We start from the raw sequence: 23,754 nt of genomic DNA, 5'->3' as shown, positions 1-23,754 counted from the left end.
GAGAGAGAGAGAGAGAGAGAGAGAGAGAGAGAACCATTAATCTCAGATTGAGCCTGACCAAAAGGAATCTCCTGACAGAGAATGTCATAAGCCTGTTGAGGTGTTCCGAAAGTGCTAAAGCTGGAAGTTCAGAAAGTACAGTACCTGTATTCCCCAAAGAAAAATTTTCAATTGATTTTATAACTGTAGACAATTAGAAAAAGAATGATAATAGGCTGAAAAATGGCTCTCAAAACGGTATACATATCAGGACCCTAGAACTTGTAAGTGCTGTCATACATGGCAAAAAGTAGGGCCAAGCTGTGGATTTTGAGGAAAGCTACCTTGGGTTACTCATGCAGAGCCTAGATGCAATCACATAGATCCGGACAGGAAATAGGCAAAAGGAGAGGGACTGAGGAGAACGCAAGCAATGTAAGGTAGAGGGGGAGAGGGAGAGAGAGAGAGCCAGCCACAAGCCAAGGAATATTACCAGCTACTAGACGCTAGAAGAAGCAAGAAAGGATTCTCCTTTAGATGTACAAATATTCACCATCAATGGTATATATTAAATAATAATAAACATCATAGGCTTTGGAGATTCATTTATCGAAACCTAATATATATTTTAGGTTTTACTAACATAATTTTCCCCAAGAGCATTAAGCAGAAGTTTTGGTTAGAAAAAAAATGTTGAGAGTAAGTGATCTTTGATCCTGACTCAAATATGGTTTCTATGCTGCTAAGATCCGCATTATTTGCAATCATTTCAGGTACAGAGGCAAATGTCAGAAGTTAGAGATTAATGTGAAGTCCTTAAGAAGGAAAAAAAGCAAGTGAGACAGGAAAACAGGTATCTATGTACCAAGGAATAGAGTTTAGATCTATTGAAAGCACTGTATGGAGATTGTAGACTGTAAACTATAGCTTCATCATTCCCACCCAGGAAATACTGTTCTCTTGAGAAAAGTACTAAGAAGCAGAAATAGCCATCGGTGTGCTATTGTGCATGATTTACTTTTGGTATTGGCAGTATGCACCAAGACAGGGGCTACTTTCTTATCTGCCCAAGTACATTCAGAGGTCAAAACCAGAGCTTTCTAAAATCAAAGTTGTCAAAGAAACATTTTCCCAAAAGTAGTAAAGGCCTCCTGATTTCTACAGATTTCAAGAATGAAATTGTACTGTATTCTACAGTGAGAACAGCCTAAAACGTGCATCACCATTCTGCAGCTTTGATTGGCTTAAGTGAATTTTGCCTCAACAACACTGGAAGCCTCTTTAAACTTCCCATTAGGACGGAGCACTGGAAGCCAGTACTTGATTGGCTGAACAAAAGACGGAAGCCAGAACAGTCTATGTCACAGGTAGTGGAAATTTTTACCATTCGCTCAGTGATAGGATAACCATTAAAGTATGCAGTGGCTCATATGTTGAATGTTTAAGAGCCATTGCTATGAATCTATGTTCCTAAACTAAAAGCAAAATGATTGGAGTATTCCTTGATTTCTTTCGGTTGTTCTTTTATTCCACTTTTGTACATGTGTGCTTATGTGCGTTAGCAACGAGCATATTCACTGTGCGTTAAGAAAGTGGTGATGATCACAAAGGTCATCTCCACGGAGGGAGACTCAGAGCTAATGGACACAGTACTTAGTTCTCCCTCTGTCTATAACGTCAGATTCCTCTTGATTCACATCTGGAGAGAGTGAGACTCAGTTTAAATAAAGAGAGCATCTACTACAGGCCTGGCATTTGGCTAGGTTTCTGTGAACATATTATTGTCTTTAATTCTTGAAACAGCTTTGTGAATCAACCGTGGGTGTCCCTGTTTTACATCCAGATGAATCCACTCCAAAGCGCAATTCAGGGATTTTTAAATGACAGTTCCCAATCCAGTGATTTGTGTCCCGAATGGTTTCTGCCAAGTGTCCCTATTGTCCATTCTCATTTTGAAAATTTATTTCTACAACCAAGCAATAGCAAGAAGCAATATCGTTCTTCAAAGTACTCAATGCAGGGAAGAAATGAAAGGCAAGTGAGTAGTCGCCGAATAGAAAGAGGGTGTTAATTATGAAGTAAAACGTATTACTCTCTACAAAGCTCTTAGAAAAATACAAGAAAGGAAAACTGAGCTATGGTAACAATTGTAAATGAAACCCTAACATTAGCTTTGCTTTTGTTAAGACAGAACGGTTTTTACAGTTATTTAGTCCCCTTCCTATGGCAGAAAAGTAAGCCTCCTCCTGCAGCCACGTGATTTACAATATCTCCTGTGGCAGGAAGTCACCCGCGCATTGTTCTTCGGTTTGGCCACTAACATCCATTAGTCAGTAACAACTGAGTAGGAGCTTTACAGGTCCTGTAATGTTCCAGGCCTGTTCCTCTGTTCCTTGTGTAAAACTGGTGTGGCTCACACAGGAACTGCCGCTTCCTCCTCAGCCTTGCCACGGAGTTTAATTACAGCCAACGTGGGGCTGACAACATGAGAAATGATTCAGAGAAACTGGCACTGGGGGTAACTGAAAGTCGGAGTTGTGACTGGGACGTTGCTTTTCCCGAGCTGATTTACACATAGCTATTCTTCTTCTTTCTTTAGCAATGTCTGTATTATCAAAAGAAAATGATTCTTAATTTCAAACCCTAACCCAGACAAGCTCATGACTAGATGTGATGGTTTGAAAGCCATTTTTAGGCACGCTTTGCCTTAAAATTTTACCTTGAATACCTGCTTCCTCAAGAAGACACTGGGAAATACATCCCAAAAGGTTGAGTGACAAGCAAACAATGAAGGAGAAAGGAGAGCCAAAAAGGACAACATGCAATAGAAAGAAAAACATAGGCTACAGGAAAGTGATAAAGAGAGACGGCGAGGTGACATCTGTATATTGTTAGTAAGAATTGCCGGAAAACTCCAGGAGAGATTCCTTCAGAAGCATGAAATTGACAGAACACCCGACGTGTTGAACACGTTGTGTACAGATTTATCCCACTGGATGAGAGGCTCAGTGTTATTGATTAAAAATAGGGAACTACACAAAAGAAGGCAATAAAAGGCAAAATAATTCTTAATTCCAGGAAAGGAAAAAATGCTGTGGAGGGAATTAAAAGTAATCATTTTTCAGCTGTGAAGAGTCAAAATATAAACAGTGAATACTGATTCATCCAAGACTGCAGCGTGCTGCATTGAGAGCGCATATAAATGGGAAGATGGTGCTCTGTGTTAGAACTGGGACTGAAGAGGTCATAAAAAGAACTAATCTTTCTTATAAGGAGTTAGTTGATAAGATATAAAGCTGAAAAATCAAGGAATGAAAATGCATGCACATTCCTTTGAATGTTTATTTATGTTGTAAATTCAAGATCATTCACTTGAAAAGTTGAACATTGCTGCCTCCGAAGAACTGAGACGGGGTGAAGGCCACAGTGCTGTTTCCTGTTAACAAGCCTCGTAGGAAGAGCTACACGCATCTTCGAACTGCGTGTCTGTAAAACTGTGATGTAGGCAAACCCTAATTTGAATAAAAATTTATTTTCAACTAAAAGGATTACATTTGGAAGGTGATATCAGGTGTTCGGGAAAAAAGAGACAAAGTATTTCACTTTCACAGTATTTCCCTACGCTTTATTTTTCTAAGTCAAAATTGCATTTTCAGACCTGTGGGTTGCCTAAGAAAATGCATGCCCTTTCACTTGATCTCAAGCTTTAGTGTTAACTTCCTGAAAATTTTGCACCTTGGTTTTCTCAGGCAAGAGCAAACACCTCTACAGTGGAAAACCAAAACCACAAACAAAAAACAATATCAAAAAGCCAATCCCAGGAACCAGATAAAAAAATACAGAATCTATTCACCTCCTTAGGCTCCTTTATCAAAATAAGAGATCTTGAAACCTGAGCATATTTAGAAATCCAGACCCCTGCTGCTCTCTCCTTTCTTTGAGATTCATTTTTCTCTAGCTTATAGCATGTTGCTAACCAGCTGTGGCTTGGAAGGTAGGGTTTCCCTCCTATCCAGATAGTCACTGGATAACAGGGCTGCATACTGAGTGCCAAATTAAAAACCAGCATTCCTTAGGAGCATGAAAAGATGGAAATAAAGTGGTTTTAGATGGGGAGGGGAGGAGTGGGTAAAGGGAGGGCAGGGACAAAGGGAAAAAATGAGAACCAAGACTTGTCATATAGAGGTACAAGATCCCAATAATAAATGTAACTGTACTGTATCCCTAAAATGCACCAATAAACTCAATTAAAGCTGAAAAAAAAAACAGCATTCCTGAAATTAATTCAGAGGAGAAGGAGCAAAATTTCCTCCAGACTGTGTGTGCATGCGTGTGTGTGTTCACGCATGTGTGTGTGCGTGTGCGTGTGTGCCTGGGAGCATGTGCATATGGAAGATTGCTTGAAGGCAACAAGCAAGGTTTACACCAGGGTGTCCATAGCTGTGTCAACCCTTTTGTGAAGCACCTATTTCAAAGGCAAGCCTTGATTCTAAGTCTAGAAAACACAGCAGAGCAAAGTGATCACTTAAAAAGCTGTAACTTAAATGATTCCATCATCAAATGGATTGTACCCGGGCATGCGTGAGCTTGTACACACACACACACACACACGCACACACACACACCAGTGTAACACATTCACATAGAATTAGAAACTTTCGTGTCTTCCTTCAGGAAGTTAAGCCTCAAAAATTGTTCTGCAGAGGGACATGGTGCTAAAGGACATGATTTGACCAATCTTTTTCTTGCAAAAGATCTTGTTTCACTCCAAAAAGACACAGCTGAAAGGACTGGAAGGGAGACATCCTTTCTTGGCCATTCGTAGAACAGTCTGTGTACTGAAATGGCAAACTCCAAATATAATTTCCGTAGTAAAAGTGAATCCATCTAAAAAACAACACTTCTGGTGATTCTCTCTTTAATTTCTGGTACGTATTCTCTGAGAGATTGTTCAACATGAAAAACCTCTGCAATGAGGTTTCATGGAAATATGGGATTTTAGTATTAGAGCTGGCAGGAAACTTGAAGATACTTCAAAAGCTGAGGGATCACAGGGAAGAGATGTGAGAGCAGAAGCTCGGGAAGGCAACTTTCACAGCTGCACAGTTACAGAGCAGAAGTGCGTGGACTCCCTGGCTTCTCCTCCATTGCCATGAGCGAGCCACTCAGAATGAGAGGCCACTTGTTAGAAGCGGGGGAAATACCGGGTAACAGAAGGATCACCTGTTCTCCATCATCAAACACTTCCTGCCTGTAGCACAAAACACTGCCTTGCTATCAGGGTGAAATTCTATAAATAAAGGGCATTTTGTGTAGAAAACAATCTCCCAGCTTTGCCCAAAGAGAGAGACAAGATCATGCCCATATTTGTATTGTTTTAAAAAGCACTCATTAGAACAGGTTTACTTAGTGTTCCATGATATTACTGAAGGGATGAGTTAAGGAGAAAGTCAGGTGCACCCCTGAACGTAATAAGGGAGCCCCTCTGGTGGGCTCTGCTTTCCTTCTTCTGTAGGCAACTTCCTACCAACATAAATTGAAGGAGTAAGGGGAACTCTACTTGAGGCCAACATTTCCCTCGCTTTGAAGGCCTCTTTTCTCAATAGAATAACATCGTATCTATTTAATAAAATGAAGATTTAGGAGTTTAAAAATGCAGAATATTTTTATAAGAGAGCAAAATAATCTTAGTGCAGAGTATGTTCTGGGAGGTAGGATGCAGGTGCGTGTTACAACACTAATCCTTTATTTTTATTTATTTGTTTGTTTATTTATTTTGGGTACCAGGGATTGAACTCGGGTCCTTGCACTTACAAGGCAGGCCACTGAACCACTGAGCTAAGTCCCCAGCCCTCAACACTAATCCTTTAAATCTGTGTGAATATGTTCAATCTCTTCTAATCCTTTCCTCTTTGACTCCATTTTAGAGCCTCAAATTTCATCTGGTGGACCTTTACTTGCAAATACTGTTTGCCTCTAAGACGCCTAAGTATTTCCAATATATGTATTTCCAGCAAGCACAGTTTGTAGCCGAATTGAGGAAAACCAAGTAGGCGTAGACAAGAGTTCACAGTCCAGGGTTCTCAAGGGGCACGATGCGGCTGGAACTATGCAGTGTTCTGAGCTGCCAGTATCCAAAACTGTTTAAAAGAGCATCACGGCAAGAGTGTAATCTCAAACCCACACAGTGCAGAAACCAAACTTCAGGAAATCAGGCTGTAGACATTAAGAGTGCAGGAATGGGTTGCTGATCGATCCGCTTCTTTTTTGTGACAAATGCTTTCCCCCAGAGGGTTAGCAGCATGGAATCAGGTGTATTTGCTGTGCTTCTCTGACCCTGGCATGCAAATGGAAGCCCAGGTCCTTGTCACCTCATTGATCAGGGGACATTTTGTGGTCAAAGAGGAAATTATCTATGGAACATCTTCAAACATTGCCCAGAAAGAGAATTTAGATAATGCCTATTTTTCTCTGCCCTGAAAATTCTCCCCCTCTCCCTCCCTCCATTCTTCCCCCCACCCTCTCTCTTTTGAATTCCCAGAGAGCCACAGTCCTCTACTGTGCCCAATGCCACTTTTTTTTTTTACCTTGGGCAAAATCTATTCTTATGCCACACATGAAGCCCAGTTACTTTTGAGTGTGGCACATGATGGCTGAATGAGCTCACCAGACCAGGGCACAGAGATCTCTGCTTTCTTCCCTAGTGGAGCTTCCTCCTGCCCGAGGTCAGCACACTTTGCGGAGAGATTGAACATGCACATCTGCCTATGCAGCTGCCGAGAGGCCGCGGTGCCCTTGTTCTTTAACAGATCAGGTATGCTTATTACTTTACCCCGAGGAGAAGCATCCTGTCCTTTGGCTTCCTGTCAATGACCACAACCCCTTCCATCCACTGTGGAGTTGCAGATGCATAGTCTCATCACCAGGTAATTATTTCAGTTTTTTTTGGGGGGGTACCAGGGATCAAACTCGGGTCCTTGTGCTTGCAAGGCAGGCAGCAGAACCACTGAGCTAAATCCCTGGCCCCCAAATTTTGTTCTGTTTTTATTTTTGTTTTTTTGTACCATGGATCCAACCCAGGACCTTGCACTAAATCCCCCCGTCCTTTTTTCTTCTAAAAATAGTATGATCATTAACACTGTCCAGTCTGATTATAGTCCTGCTCCTGGGTGATCAGTTACAGCGGACTTGTATTCGATTGAAAGGGATTTCTAGCATGTCACCTCTCCCATCCCAGCATCTTTTTCCTTTTTCTTTAACGTGACAAGTGACATTTCCATCCACATTTGTTTCAAAGATGTTAGGCACTCTATGGAGATAGGTAGATATGCAGAAGGTTATTACGGTCCCTGCTGAATGTCCACCCTAGGGTCTTACGAACCTTGTTTCTTGACCACTAACCTCCCTGCTTGCTGCCTTGGTTAATGGCAGGGGAGGACTGGTGTGACGTTCTCATCAATCAGGAATGGGTTTTACTTGAAATTCCAATCCATGTCTTTGCATTTTGGTCTCTTTTGAATAAAAATAGAAAGCCCAATTTGCACAGACTTTCAATGCATTCCCTCTATGTTTCTCTCCTCTTCCTTGGCATTTTGCTGAATATGCACCTCAGAAAGAATTCAAGGCTGCCTTGGCATGTGTTTGATGAATAGGAACCTATGAGGCTTAATAAGTGGCACCAGAACGGACAGACACCGAAGGGGAAAAACAGGTCTGTGTTGATGGATGTCTTTCCCCAGGGGACTTGGGGCACTGCTGAGATGCAGTTTTTCCAGCAAGTGGTAAAACGGAAAGATAATTCAAGGAAGTACATGCAAGGCAGGGTGTGTAATGTAATTCCTTGGCAGCAGTGAGTGTGCAGACAGAATTAGGTAAGTAGCTGCTTCTCAGGGTGCCGGAACGATAGAGTGGCGAGGCAGTGTCCCCAGGAAGGCACGCACTGAATGGAAACGCAAAGCCAGGTTCATCTAGCAAAGTGACAGGGCCATGTACGCACCGGGAGACCGGCTAAACCCCCACCAAGGCGTGGGCTTTCAGTGTTTCTCTTTGATCTTTAATTAAAGAAAAAGGGGAGAAAGAAAAGCAATAAAAAAGATTTGTAATCATCATGTTTAGAGGAAGCGAAAGCCGTAAAGTGATATAACAACTATTTTCTAAAAAATTAAACGCAGTCGTTCATATCACACGATGTGGGCATCGTAGGTGCATTCCCTGAGCTTTGGCTGCCTCATGGCCCTGTTTTATTATTATTTTTTTAAAGATAGAAACTCTTAACACTGTTTTAGAAGGGTTATGTATCCTGTCCTCCCCCGTATGCCTCATTCTGCCCGTTTCCTTTCTGTCCTTTGCTTTCTGACAAAGGTTGGGGACTTTCTAAATGAATTTGTGTCTGGGTTGAGAGAGTTATGCATTAAGCATGTTTTTCCACTCTGGTGCTTTGATGTGGGGGACTTGCTGACCCCAGAGAAAGTGCTCTCTCTAGAGTTTGCTAATTCCTAGGCATGGCAAATCACTTACGGGTGTTTATGTGAAAACTTTTCCCTTTTAGGATCCGTGGTCCACTGCCTCACCTACCAGGCTCGCACACTCAGGGTCACCATCCCCTTGTCTTAATCACCCTAAAGCCATGTCTCAAGCAACCAGGAGCACCCCTACATCTCACAGCGCAGCGAAATCACCAAAGCAGCAATGTGACTCCTTTACCCTGCGGGACCAGTTCCTCCCCGGGAAACAATGATAAAGGTTCTTGCCTACATCATCCCCTCCTTTCCCTGACCTCCTGAAAGAGCCTGGAATTTCTCCATCTGGCCCAGCCTGTGTGGTGTGATGCCTCCTCTCCAGAACTGTGTGAGTCCCCAGAACTGTGTTTTGTCACTGGAACAAAATACCTAACGTACAGAACTTTAAAAAGAAAGGTTTTGGTTTAGCTCACAAGTCTCAGAAGTCTCAGACCATGGTTGGCTGCCCTCCGGTGGAAACATGGCGAAAGGGTACAACAGAAGAAAGTCACTCAACCCAGGCAGCCCGGAAGCAGAGAGCGGAACAGTGCCACAGAGAGGAAGGGGCCGAGAGGGAGAGTGAATCCTTCCGGGTCACAGCCCCGGTGACGCCCTCTCCTAACCAGGCCCCACTCCTAACAGCACATTCGGCTAAAAACTCAGCGATGGGTTAACCCACGGAGCAGAAGAGCGCGGGGCCATCTTTTCAAAACTTCATCTCTGAACACGAGGCTCGTGGGGAGACATTGCAGATTTAAATCATAACAGGACTGGTGAGTAGCACACTGTCATTTTGGTGACAGTCAACTGATCTGTGACCTCCTCCGACATGAATAATAATAAAAACCGCATTTTACAACAGGCTTATAAACTTCCTGTAATTTCAGCTTTGCCATAATTGACCATGGGAATGAGGAGAGATTTTGTTGATTAGAGATAATCTTCCCACTCTTTGTGCCTATCAAAAAAAGTCTTTTTGATGGAACTCACTCCTCTAAACTCTGACTAAAAGAGCTCCAAAGCTAAATTGGAACTTTATAGACTCTCCCGTAGAAATAACATAGCAGTGACCCCCAAATTTTCTTCATCTTCATCTGCAATTCACCAGCAGGAAAAAAAATAAATGATTACAGGATTGGAGAAAGATATATGCAAGAATGAAAGCCACTTTGGAAGGCTGACTTAGAGTGTTAGAAGCAATCATATCCTAAAAAGCAGCCACTGTAACTACACCTATAACTACATCATCCCGAAGACTGGAAACTTCATAATCACCATGCATTATGCATGAGGAACAAAGCATACGTTGCCTACCAGAGTCACTTCTCTCCCCTGCCCTTAGAGACAGGGCCTGCAAATCTAATGGGAAGGCTGTCCGGTTACCATGGGAACCAGCTGGGAGTGGCCAACGTGGACGGGAAATCTTAATCACTTTAACAGAAGGTAACGTATTAATAGAGTTTTGCCTGAAGGAGAGTGCCACTTCATGCTATAAACAACACCACAATAGATCAATTTAATACTTTAAGATATTGAATGTTTTATCTTTTATTTTCACTTTTATCGAGTACTTACAATCCAGGCATTCTAGACCCTGCAGATTCAAACTGGAAAGAAATGCAGTCTCTGTGTCCCAAAGGATTCACTTCCTCAGGTCCACGCATGTACAGTCCCACTCACTGGAATGGGCACAGTCCCCTGTCACAAAGTGTGTTTTGGGAGCCCACAGGGAAGGATTTGGCAATGCCCAAGGTGTTCGGACAGGGATTCAGAGAATAGCTCAGAGGAACTGGATCCTGAAAGGTCCTAAAAAAGAAAGCTCTTATGGACTAACTTGAGTCCTCCCTAACTAAAATGCTGGAGCTCTAATCTGCAATGTGACTGTGTCTCTAAATGGAAACCTTCAAGGAGGTAATTACACATCAAGGAGGCCATGAGGGTGGGGCTCTAATCTGATAGGACTATCACGGTTTCCTTGTAAAAAGAAGAGAGACACCAGGAGGTGCGTGCACAGAGAAGCAAACATAAGAGGTCAGTTATTTGAAAACCAAGGGGAGAAAGCTGCTGGCATCTTGACTTTGGATTTCCAAGCTTCAGAACAGTGAGAAAAAGATTTCCATTCTATAAGCCATTCAGCCTGTGGTGTTTTGTTTCACAGCAGCCCTAGCTGATGGATAGATAAGACACAAGGCAATGAAGAAAGTGCAGGATTAGCACACTTGGAGGAGAGATTCGCATTTCCAGACGGCATTTGCAGAGGGAGTCGTGAAAAAGTCCCCGAATTCAGAGTCTGGAGAGAACTTAGGGAGTTAGGAGCCAAAGGAACTGCAGAAAACTGGAAAAGCGAGGCAGGCTACTGAAATGGTTGGGCAAAGGCCTTGAATGGTAAAATAAACACGTCCTGACTGATTGCCTTTGTAATAGGGCACCGACAGAAATGTTCAGCAGAAAATTAGCATGATTTCATTTTAATGGATTTTGTTAGAGAATGTGAGAGAAATAAAACGGACAGCAAGACGCGGTGCAGTGTAGAAGGGAGAACAAATTAGGGGTGAACTGAGAAAGCAAGTGACCGTCAAAGGCTGCAGGAATCAGCGTTACTTAGATTTCAGACTTTGAACTTCAGTGTGACTCCCTGAGAACCCGACAGCACTCTAGTTCTTCTTTTAAAGGTAGTTTGTCTTTTCCATCTGACTGCTCTTAAGATTGCAGCTTTGCCTTAATGTTTGCAATAGCATAATATTTACTTGCATGTTTCTTTTCCTATTCATTTTTATTTTCAGTAGCTCTGAATGTAAGGATTAAAATTTTTAATGAATGTTTCAACACGCTAGCCTTTGTTCAATCTTCATACATCCCGTAATCCCTACTCTTTGTCACTTTCTGTGGGGCTGAGCACAATGGCCGACACCCACACCTCAAGGGAGGAGAGGTTTATTTTGGCTTGCAGCTTCGGCTTTGCTCTTTATTTATACTTTGGGTTTTTCATATAAGAGGAACTATTGTGTGCTTCAGTCTGGAGAATTCCTTCAGAATTGTATTCTAATTCTTTCATTCTCATTTTGGCGACACAAATTTGTCTGACACAAATTCTATTCCATTCTTTTTGAAAGCTTTGTGGTAATCACATAGGTATTCTCTTCTTAATCAGAGTTTTAAATCTCTTCTTTTATGTCTTTAAGGGCATTATATCCATTTATTTATATTCTGTATTTAAGAATTTTAGTATTTTTTTCCTCACATATAATTATGGTACTCTGTGTGTGTGTGTGTGTGTGTGTGTGTATAGTACGTGTTTTTTTTTAAACTTGAGAGGGTTGATTGAATTTAATCTACCATGTTACCAAATGTACAACTGAATAAATCATTTTTATAATCATTTATGGGGTTGAATGCATGGACTTTAGGGTCAAGAGTAAATGTGAAAAGTGGAAGAAAAAGCTTTGGCGTGACTCCCAGGCTGATACCATGAATTAGATTTAAAGCTACGTTTAGAGAGGTAGAGTCCTGTTTTGAACAGATGAAAGTCCATTGAAAGGTATAAATGGTGCTTCTCTTCAGAACGGAGGTTACAGACTCAACCATACATTTGGCAATATGTAAGACACCGGCAGTGATTGAGCCCATCAAGTGAGCAATGTCAGGCAGTGGGCCAAGTAAAAACAGGTATGAAGTAGATTAAAGGACAGGAAACCAGAAGAGCAGGTTTGGAAACCACAGAAGAGTCAACGATGTAGCGGGTCCAGAAGTCTGTCAGCAGTTCAGGGATCAGTGGAAGACCACATTTCTATGCCGAGAGCATGAGTAACATTTAGAAACATGAATAGTTCAAATAGGCTTTGATGAGGTAAATATTTATCGATGAATCTTGGCATCAGATTTATTTTCCTGAGTTCAAGGAACTCAACGGCCAAAGAAAGAGAGTGGCAATTTTCTAAGGAAAAAAAATGGAGTTAAAAGAAGAAGTTTGTAGACTTTTGTATTATTATTATTTGCTTTTTCTAGGGATGGATCATATTTATAAGCGGAAGAAACCAGGACAGGGAGGAAGGAAAGATTCGAGATGTAGGAGAGAGAAGACGATGCTGAAAGTGTTTGAGGGATTTGTGTGTGGGATGAACCCCAACTGCCAGGGGAGAAATCAGACCAGAGGGGCAGAGGCGCCTCTCCGGAAGAAACCAAGGTAAAGGAAGTGAAGAGGGCCTTAGAGATGACTGGATTATGAGAATAGTTGAAAGTGTCCCTCCCTGACACTTCCCTTTCTGTACAGTAAGTTCAAGGCTGAAAGCAAGAATGATGGGAATAAAAGACCGAGACACAAAACAGAGGATTTTGACAGCCATGTGACCAGGGAAAAGGCAAATGACCAGAAAGAAGGAAAATAAGTACTAAGCTCTGTCAGGCAGCTTTCAAACTGTAGCAGGCATCAGAACCACACGAAGAGCTTGTCAAACACAATCTGTTGGACCTTAGCCCCAAATATCTAGTGTGGTAGGTCTGGAACAGGACACGAAAATTCGCATTTCTAACATGCTCCTATCGGTACTGACACTGCTACTCTAGGGACTCCGTTTGCTATTAAAATAAAAGTGATTAAAGCCAGGCGTGATGGCGCACGCCTGGGATCCCAGCACTTGGGAGGCTGAGGCAGGAGGATCGCTGTGAGTTCGAGACCAGCCTGGGCTACATAGTGAGTTCCAGGTCAGTCTCAACTACATAGTGAGACCCTGTCTCAAAAAACCAAAAATAAGTAAATAAAACCAACAAAATAAAAGGAATTAGAAAACATTTCCACTGCAGAGAATTAAAGGGTGCAATTTATGATTGATCAGGTGGCAAAATCTCACGGTACCGTGTCTACATGTTTGGATTGGTGTCTTCAGAATTCCCCACCACCGTTCAGGCTCTTTCCCTAGCAGGGAAGGCCTTTTCCTCTCCAGCCCACGAATAGCTCTACACATCATCCAAGGTCGAGTGCTACCTTCCCAGGGCCTGGTCTTTCCCCTCTCGCTTTGGAAAAGTCTGCGCTCTGCTTTCTGCACGCACATAATCTGCGCTCCTCTCTTAGTTTGCCTGGCATTTGTTGTTATTCTTCCAGACGCCTGGGCACCCACACCCCGGAACTGTGTGATGATGTCAGGCACAGAGTCCCCTTTAGCTTCACGCACCCGCTATCACGGTTAGCAGTGTCTGGCACAGCGAGGTACCCACAACCATGGCTGGGACTAAACAACAGGCAGGCTCACTTAGCAGACTGCTTAAGAGACTTCGAAGCTTCCAGCCAAACAAGCAAGAGAACATTAAGTCAGAGAACATCAGAATAAAATTTCACTTTACATGATTTGCCTCTTCCCCCTTGACAGAAGCTCTTATTAAAATAACATTAGCTGAAAAATATTTCTGTGCCAAAAGCAATTATGATAATCTTTCCCTGCATTTATTTAATTCTTTTTATTCTAAAAGTTCATGGTGCACAGGCCTCAGCTCACAAGGAAAGCAAAGCGCTGAACTGGACTTGAACTTCTCATTTCTTTGCTAGACAAGCTCTGTTCTCTTCTAACTCATCTGGGAGCCCATTAGTATTGCAGATGTCTGAGTTTAGATTTCTGCATTTGACGTCCTCAGCAAATCCACGTGGGCATGGATTCAAAAGAGAGGTTTCGATTAGTTCCCCTTAAAGGATGAAATGCTGTTGTCCCTCGCAGGATGCTCTCATCTTTAACAGGTGATTAAGGTCCTCTAGGCTCACATGGCTTTTCAGTCTGTTTCAGCCAATTATGGTACTAAATAAAAAGCAAAAGGGTGGGGGGGGAATGGAAAGCAGGAACTGGGTATGGAGATACCTCAAAAAACTAGGGTTTGAGTTCCCATTTGACATAGCTATTCCCCTGCTGGGCATCTTCCCAAAAGAATCACACCACAGTGACATATGCACACCCATGTTTATAGGCGCAGTTTGTAATAGCTAAAGCTTGGAAAAGCCCAATTTCCCATCTACTGGAGACTGGATAAAGAAGATGTATCAATGTGTTCTTCACGCTTTTCTACTGGTAAAGCAGTCTGTTTCTTGGACTGATTTGCAGTGTACTCTCAGACATCACCCATTGGGTTTCTGCACCCCAGAGGGCTTTCAGCCCCCTTTCCACTGGTCTTAATTCCCTCCTTCAAGGTTTCAGAAAAATGAATGACATACACCTGTATGCACACATCATCTGCGACTGATACCATAGACCCTATAATTGGTTTTTGTTCCTGACTTCCACTGCACAGTTTCAGAACTTCTTGGATTTTCCACAGCGATATGAAAATATTTTTCACACCAATGAGATAATTCACAGTTGGCCCCTGGAGAGTTCCAGATGGGGAGGTCACATGATCCAGAAAGACAGATCACATGATAAAAAGGTTAGAATGTGGGGCCAGCCTTGCCTCTGGGGAGGGGAGGGAACATGGCCCTCAAGTTCAATCCCGTGGTGAATGACTTACTGAATTATGTCTACATAATGAAACTCCAACCACTTCCCTGGACACCCAAACGCCCTGTTTGGTAATAGACTGATGTACTGAGGGGTAACATGCCAGGTTTCCACAAGGAATAAGAATAGGAATGCTGTACTCCTCCCAGATCTCACCCTATGTGGATCCTTATCATAAAACCGTCATAGTATGGAGAGCTCTTTTAATGAGTATTGTGAATCAGTCTATACAATTATCAAATCTGAGATGGTCATGGAAACCCCTGAATTTATATCCCATTAGCTGGAAGTGTGCACTGCCCATGAATGCCACACAAGACTGGCCTCCGAAATGAGTGCAGTCTGGTGTAGAAGTTATCCCTTAACTGTTAGGGTCTATAATAGTCCAGGTGGGTAGCGACGGAAGAAAATCATGTGCTGCACTCCTGTTAGGGTTTCAACAAAACAATGGCAGAGTAAGGTCTGGCTGACTTCTTTCATAAGCTCTTGTGATGACTAAGCCTAACTGTCCAATTAATTAGTTTGAGATCAGCCTACGGGATTAGTAAAAGATGCTTCTAAATTGTGTCTAGGTGTGTGGCGGAGGTGTGACCTCCAGTCTACATTTTTTCCCCGGGACCCCTTTGTTGGGAGCTGTCCCCCTGCTGTGCTTCCCAGCAGACATCATGTGAACAAATTTTCCTATTTCTGTTTTGGAGCCAGCCAACTACAGACTGAATGCTCCAAAACTGTAAGCCAAATGAAACCTCTCTCCCTTTACGTTGTGCATGTCAGCTTTTTTTTTTTTAATTTATTTATTTATTTTTTACTAGCAATGGGAATTCAGTTACCTCTCACCTCTATAGCCACGGACAGGGTTATTGCTTGATGTACTTTGGAGAGCAAGGCCCAGTGGTCTTTTCCATTTGTTCTATGTTGCATAGCCAGGAGAGATGGGAGCTGAATTAAATTTAAATGAATTCTTTCTTGCTGTAACATCACCTGTAAACCATCATCAGATATGTGAGAGCCCCCTTCCCTCCTGTTTGAGACCTGTTTTTGAGGATAGAACTTCCTTCCTACCTGGCTTCTCTAAGAGACTTACTTTTTTGTACCAACCAGCTGGGTTTCTCAAAATCAACTGTAGAAGCCACTCATCAAAATAAGCCAAGGCATTCACTGAAAAGATTGGCTCCAGACACATAGACAGAGAGTGTGGAATCTTCGTGGAGGATGCAGAGAGTCAAAATTAGCTCCAGAGTTGGTTCTTGTATACACAGTCATATAAACAAAGAACATCCTCTCTGTGTACCTGATAGTAAGACCAAAAATAATAATCTGCCTTCTATGAGATATTGAGACCCTGAGCCTTGTGATAATTTTTTTTCTCTTTGGCCTAGACCTTATTTTTCTAATATAAAAATATTTAGCAGGAAGATGTGCTTTTGATTGTCCAAAATAATGTAACGTTTATCTGATTACAAAATAGTATGTCAATGACAGTTGCCTATGCTTAGTAGGATTCAGGGTGCTGGTTTAACTAGCTATGGATAAATTTAAAGTTTTCAAGACCCTCAAGTCCTGGGCTTGGGTTACCTGCTTAAGATGTAATAATTAGATAAGGTTTTATATTTCAAGAATCTAAGTCGCAAGACAGAATACACGCACCTGCATGGTGTTTTTTTTGTTTTTGTTTTTTTTTTGTTGTTGTTGTTGTTTTGAGACAAGGTCTCACCATGTAGTTGAGACTGACCTGGAACTCACTATGTAGACCAGGATGGTCTTGAACTCACAGCGATCCTCCTGCCTCAGCCTCCCGAGTGCTGGGATTGCAGGTGTGCGCCACCACACCAGGCCTATGGTGCTATTTTAAAGCATTGATCTTTTGTGAATTTTAATGCTAAGGTATATGATGTGGGAGACAGTGACTGGTCATTTATGAAACATGTTAAGGCTGCAAAAGTTGTGTGAGGGGAAGATGATCTTAGTTGGAGGGCACTAGGAAAGGAAATGTCTCAGAAAATTTGACATAAGGATTCCGGGGTGGGGGGGCATATGACAAACATTATTAAAGCGGTCAGTCACAGGGGCACCTGGCTCTCTGTATGCTTCGTTAAGAAAAGAGGACAACAGTTCTACCATTAGTGGAGGGACGGTGGCCAGTCTCATATCTACAGTATGCTTAATTGAGAGAAATAAAATAGCAAAAAGGCCTTTATATTTGATTTCAAAAAGCATTCATTTTTACCAACATAATCTTTTAGTTTGGTTTAGATAAGGATGAGAGCTAATACAGAGCCCACTTAGATTTTTAACTTTACGCATATTTTAAAGGGAATATCAGTAAAAAATTAAGTTAAGCAATTAATTAACAAGATAATAATGACAAGACAATTATGGCTGCAGTTAGCCCAACAGAATATATGTGCATTATGTGACCCCCTTGCTGGTTTATAGTATCGTCCTTAAGAATGTGTGGGACTTTCAGAGAATTAAAAATGCACGTGCTGCCCACATGGTGGCGCTGTAGGTAGACGTCCTGCAGGAGTTGGGATGCCAACCTCATTAGGACACAGTGCGGCCTTAGGAAAGTTTGCGAGATGTTTGGGTGGCCTCCGGCAGTTCTTCACCACACAACATTAAAATGCTGTAATAACTTAAAAGAGTGAGTAATGCTACTGGTTTGGGTTTGGAGGAAGTCAAGAAACAAAACTGTCTCCCAAAGATTTGAAGGATGATGTGAAACATGATTTAGATTTTTTTAGAAAAGAGAATTTAAAGCAGAACTAAATTGTTGAAAGAAGAGAAAAACAGATCTGATGAACAAGTTTTTTTTTTTCCATTAGCCCCTCTGTCCTCTCATTCTTAATTATTGGTGCTCTTGGAGAGGATACATTTATGTTAACCTCAATTCTACCCAGAGTTTCTATTGTCCATGTCCCCAAGCCAGGTTGATGTATTTTTATTCTATGTATCATGTCCCAGAGCACAATAAAAACACCAATGTGGGTGGAAAGAGCATATGCTTAGACTACACTGACTCCCAAGTCATAAGGTGAGATTCTCTATAGATTTGAAACCAAAATCTGAAGTAAGGAATGTGAAAAAAAACAGTTACAGACCTATCTTGTTCTATGAACAGAGTTGCAAAAATCCTAAAGAAAATATTAGCCAGATGTATTTATCCCAAGAATGCAAAGTCACTCAACATTCAAACCCAATTGATTAATTCACCCAAATATCAGATTAGTGTAGAAAAATAAAGTCATCATCAGTAGATACAATGCATTAGGTAAATTCAGCATGCATTTGTAATAAAATATGAATATCCTCAGAAGTGAGCAGATGCTGTTAGGCCCTCTGTTAGCACCTGCAAGCTGGCCTGCATCTGGCAGCCTCTGCCTGCAAGCTTTCCCTGGCACTGTGGCCCACAAGGCAGGTCAGAGGGCCAGAAAATGAGCCTCCCTGCTGCGCGCTCCTAGTTCCCTCATCCGTCATTGTGAACGACTAAACAGTGGGTTTTATACCAGTTCGCAGAGTTTCCCCAGCTAATTAAGGGCCAGTTGCTCACAGTAGTAACTGGCTTTATAAGGTACTTTTTATTGATTTTATTTTCTTCTCTAATGTACTTACCACTCTCTTTATGGCATTTCCCCGAGTCTCCTTCTTAATAAACTACTGCATGTAAATTCCTGTTTCAGGGACAGAAAGATGAGGTTATAAGGAAAGTGATTTGATTAAGGATCTTAAAAAAGAAACACAGCAGCCATTTTATTTCAGAGGAGAGAGAGAGAGGAGGATATTATTCATGATGGTGCAATATTGAACTTATTTCAGCCAAAGAAAGTCAAGTGTGTCCATTATGTCAACTTCAGATCAGCATTAGGCCGGAGCTACTATTTAAGTGAAAAAAAAAAAAAATTACATGAATTGCTAAAAGATTTTAGCAAGGTAGCTAGATATAAAATCAATAGATTAAAAAAATCAATTTCTGAGGCAGGGCTCAGGGAGAAACAAAGGCCAAAACCTCCACAGGAGGGGGTTTGTCAGAAGGACACGGAAGCCAAATACAAAAGCTTCAAAGTCATCAAAGGTGGAACAGTGTCAGCTGGGACAGAACCGAGGCAGTGCTGGACTGGAATCTACAGAGCCGACCAAGAGTCCGTCAGTCCATACCAATAGAAATACACAAATAAATAGTGCTCGAGACACATCTGACTGATGGACTCATGGTGGGACCGCACTCCCTGTCCTCAGGTAGGCGGTGCACCCCGGATGGATAGGGCGGAGGACGGGTGACTGCTCTGTGAGAGCTAACAAGTACTATGTCGGACAGACAGACTGGTTCAAGGTCGCACCCTCGGTACAAAGGAATAAAAATGGCTCTTTACCTCTACGGTCTTCCTCCCCAAAGCTCATAAGGTGAAGAACACCAGGAAAAATCGCAATACAGGATTCTACTAAACATACAGCCAGTACTCTCAAAAATTGCCAAGGTCAAAAACTACGGAAACGCTTAGAAACTCTTCGTGTTAATTGGAGCCCAGGAGAAATGGTCGGTAAAGGTAATGAAGTATAGTGGTGAGACCCTGGAACAGACTAAGGATGCCAAGTAAAGACTAAGAAAACTTAACAAAGTATAAGCATTAGGTGCTAATAATGCATCAAATTGGTTCATTCATTGCAAGAAATACAGTATAATAATAAAATAAATTAATGATAGGGAAAATCGGGTGCAAGACGTATGAGAACTGTCTGTGCTGTCTTCACATTTTTCAGTAAATCTAAAAATGTTCTTTTCATTCAAATGTAAAATGCTTTTTAAAATTACTAAATTAATAAAGTGAAACCATTTAAAATGTAAATTCACCATAAAAAGGGACCGTCTTCAGAGTTGCTAGTCAGTATTAAAAACTCAATAGAAATACCATTTTTGATTAGTCATTAAACATGTAATTCTGAAAAATAAATCTTATTTTAAAAGGATAAAAAATCAATTGTGACTTACAAATCAGCAAATGTTTATGAAGATAACTATTTAATAGCTTTAAGCATTGCTTTTATACTGGGTTCAAATAAAAACAGGTAAAGCACCAGCAAATCAAGAAATTCATGTACAAAATTTGCATGAAGGAAATTACACTGAGGCGATTTTTCCAAAGATTTTAATAAATGGAAAATCATGCCACATTCATGATCTTTCATGATAAACAAAGCACATCATGGATGTAAGTTGTCATTAAATTGCTCTGGTTTTATGATTCAATGCTAATCAAAATACCCACAGAGTTTGGGTGGATTTGATGAGTTAATTTAAAGCTTTACCAGGATGACAACAAGTACAGTAGTAAGACATTGCTTGAGAAGAGCACAGAAATGGGATTTGCCTCACCAGACGTCAAGTTAATACAGTACTGTCACAGAGACACATGAACAGGAAAAACAGAAATACATAAGGAAAAGGTAAAAGAAAACATAAAATGTAGAGCCTAGAAGCACATCAGCATGTATGTGGACACGGGATTTAGAAAGAACTTGCACTGTCATGCCTTGCAAGTGACAGATTAAGAAGGAATAGGTCTGTAACAGCTGGTTATCTGTACAGGAGTATGAATTAATTGCCCCTCTGCATCTGTCCATGAGAAGAAAGTGAACTCCAGATGGATTAAGCAAAGGTAAAACTATAAAATTTTGAGCAAAATGTGTTCATGGAAACATGAGTTCAGGAAGATTGCTTCTGTGAAAGGGAAATGTTGATACTTATAAACATTGATTAAGAAATTCCATTCACAAAGTGGAAATGCAGCACATAAGCTAGAATATTTTATTTACAACACAATAGAGTAAATGATACAATTTTATAAGTAGGGTGTACACAAAGGCCTACAACCTGATAAGAAAAAAGTAAATTACCCAGTAGAAAATGTGGACAAAAATCAGACATGAATCCACACTTCACAGGAGAGGAAATACCCATAAACATATGTCAGACAATGCTCAATATTGTCAATAGTCAGAGAACTAAAATTAAAACTAAAAAAAGATTTCAAACTGATCATATTAGCAAATTCACAAAAAAGTAAAAATGTCAAATACTGAAGTGAATGTAAGGTAATCTAAGTAACTGTGCAGTGTTATTTATAAACTGAAGTGTGAGCTTCTCCACCTTCTTAAAATCATTATATCATTACCTGTCAAGTCCAGTACATGCAAAAGGTATGGTGCTCTTGTTCTTTCTTTTTTTTTTTTTTTTTGTACCAGGGATCAAACTCAGGTCCTTGCGCTTGGGAGGCAGGCAGGGGAACCACTGAGCTAAATCCCCAGCCCTGTATGGTGCTCTTACGGCTAATCTATGGCACTCACAGACAAACTCTGGGAGAGGCACACATGTTGTTGTCTACTCACTGTAATAAGAAAGAAAAGAAAGGAGAGAGGGTGGAGGGAGGGAGAGAAAGAGGGAGGAGGAGAGAGGGAGGGAGGGAAAGAAAGGAGAGAGAGAGACAGAGAAGAAAGAAAGAACAGAGGAAGGGAAGTGTTGACAAATATTTAGCAAAAGAAGAATGATAAATTTTGGCACTATCTTGTAATGGAATATTAGAAAACAGTGAAAAGAAATTAAATGTAGATTTTTTCAGTTGCCATGAATGAATCCCAGGAACAATATCAGGCAAAGAGAAACAAACAAACAAACAAAAATCGTAGTTTGATTCAATTTAAAGTCGAAAAGCATACATATCTCAATAATGCACTGATGAGAATGTAAACAAACAGGAAACTATAGAGAAAGCCTCTGAGATGCAGGAGAAGGGCGCAGGATGGGACGAAGTGTACAGAACGACTTTAAATTTCGGTAGTATTTTATTTGTGGACATGGAACACAAACTCTCATGTGCTTACGCAGTGGTTCTCCACTCCCCGTAAATGTTTCTAAAGCATCTTTGGTATCCAAACACTTTCAAGATTCGTACATAAGGGAACAGTTGAGCTGTGGAATCAAAGCCTGTGGGCTGCAGTCTGAGTGTCTCATTCCCCGTTAGAACCTCCGAGCAATCCTCTCCACCTCTCGAGCTGCAGCTCCCTCGTCCTCGTAGAGTGACGGTGAAGCAGCCACCTCAGTTTAGCACCTGTGTGGGAAGGACAGGGAGGCGGAGGACTGACTGCCGCCCCCGAGCTGCCCTCTGCTCCCTAGAGGCCCACACCCAGCCCTCACTCACTCAGTCAAGAGTCCCCATTCCTGCGCGGAGTGAACGGAAATTAAGTTAACCCACTGGTGAACCGAAACTGGAAAGCTGGATCACCTTATGCCCTCGGGTAGTTTCTGTGTTTTAAAACTTTATCTTTCGGTTTTCTTGAAAAACATTGCATTTTTAATTGGCACAGAGTAACAATACATATTTATGATAATTCGTGTATTTTAAAAATTTTTCCAGTTTTTGCTTTTTCACATCTTTACTTGACACACAGGAATTCGTGCATTTGTGAAGTGCAGTGTGACATGTCAATACGTCGTGTACAATGCAGCATAACTAGATCAAGACAATTGACATACTTGTCACTATTTGTGCATTTCATTCAGGTTTTCTGAAGACAATACTCATCTCTCATTAACAACTTCAGTAGGAAAATAAGGCTAGAGACTAGAAAGAGAAAGAGGGTTTCCAGTCGTTTTTCATAAATCTAAAAATCTACCTACAAATCACCTTGGCTAACACTCCTCACAGCCACATGGGAAAACAGATGCCCTGTGGTCCTGGAACCTGGGGCTTAGCCTGCACGGCCATCTGCTCCTTACAGCACTCTGTAGGCAGGTTACCTAAATATCCCCAGGCTTCTTTTCTTCACATACAAAATGGGTCTAATATTTTTTTTCCTTTGAAAGTTTGTGGGAAAGGACAGAGATAATGCATGGCCAATGTCCAGGGGAGTCCCCGAGACAGAGTGGGATTCAACAAGAGGTGGCTGCTGCAAGTTGCTCTGTCCAAATGGCGATATTGTGAGTACCTTCAACAGATGCACAAGCATTTATCATTCTATAGCACGTAAACCTTGCATACGTATTTTAAATTATGTCATAGGAGCAAAACAGATGGCATTGGTGTGACTGAGAACTCAGACACTGCGGTTAGATGGTCTAGGGTTGACTCCTGCCTAATAATTACTAGACTTGGAGGAGTGTCTTGTCCATCATTAAGAAGTACAGTGAGATAAGATGTGTAAAGTACTGCACTGCGTATTTTAGTCAGCTGTGAAAAATTACCTAAGAAAATAACCTAAAAAGAGGAAACATTTAGCTGGAATCAGAGTTTCAGAGGCTTTGGTTCATGGTTGCTTGGCTCTTTTGCTTTGGGCCTTAGGTGAGTCAGAGTACTGTGCTGGGGGGCACATGGTAGAGCCCAGGCTGTGCACTTAAGGGTGGTCAGGAAGTGGGAGAGAGGGGAAGGCACAGGCAGGGGTCCCAATACCCCCCAAAGGCGTACTTGCAATGACCGAACCTCCTTTCACTAGGCCCCACCCCTGAAGTTTTAACCACCAGCTAGGGATCAAACCTCTGGAGGATATGTAAGAACCAACAATGACAATAGTCATTACATGTTGGCTTCTTATTAATGATAATATTAGTATTATGGTCATTATTTGGTTACTTTTGAGAATTTGCTCTTTGCAAAACTCCAAAAAGACCTGCTAGGTATTAGTTTATTTTCTTCTCCTTCTCCTTCTTCTTCTTCTCCTCCTCCTCCTCCTCTTCCTCTTCCTCTTCCTCCTCCTCTTCTTCCTCTTCCTCTTCTTCTTCTTCCTCTTCCTCCTCCTCCTCCTCCTCTCCT

At 41.5% G+C, this 23,754-nt stretch overlaps 2 long non-coding RNA genes across 4 annotated transcripts in view; one reads left to right on the top strand and one right to left on the bottom strand.

Moving 5' to 3' along the window:
* LOC104848550 overlaps window positions 1-9,008 on the bottom strand; it is an 11,052-nt gene extending 2,044 nt beyond the window's left edge. The window contains exon 1 of the long non-coding RNA XR_776445.2: window positions 8,912-9,008. This is a non-coding gene — a long non-coding RNA (uncharacterized LOC104848550). The remainder of the gene's footprint in view (window positions 1-8,911) is intronic.
* Window positions 9,009-9,173: 165 nt separating this feature from the next.
* LOC104848541 overlaps window positions 9,174-23,754 on the top strand; it is a 112,249-nt gene continuing 97,668 nt past the window's right edge. Inside the window, exons 1-3 of one of the 3 annotated variants that reach the window (XR_776439.2) lie at window positions 9,174-9,250; window positions 9,820-9,920; window positions 12,483-12,660. This is a non-coding gene — a long non-coding RNA (uncharacterized LOC104848541). The remainder of the gene's footprint in view (window positions 9,251-9,819; window positions 9,921-12,482; window positions 12,661-23,754) is intronic. The other 2 variants (XR_004517846.1, XR_776441.2) reach the window with 2 other exon arrangements.

The sequence above is a fragment of the Fukomys damarensis genome, unplaced genomic scaffold, assembly GCF_012274545.1.
Source record: "Fukomys damarensis isolate Sample0158 unplaced genomic scaffold, DMR_v1.0_HiC HiC_scaffold_18, whole genome shotgun sequence".
Taxonomy (NCBI): domain Eukaryota; kingdom Metazoa; phylum Chordata; class Mammalia; order Rodentia; family Bathyergidae; genus Fukomys; species Fukomys damarensis.
The sequence above is the reverse complement of the archived record's forward strand: the minus strand, read 5'-3'. Positions and strand labels throughout refer to the sequence as shown.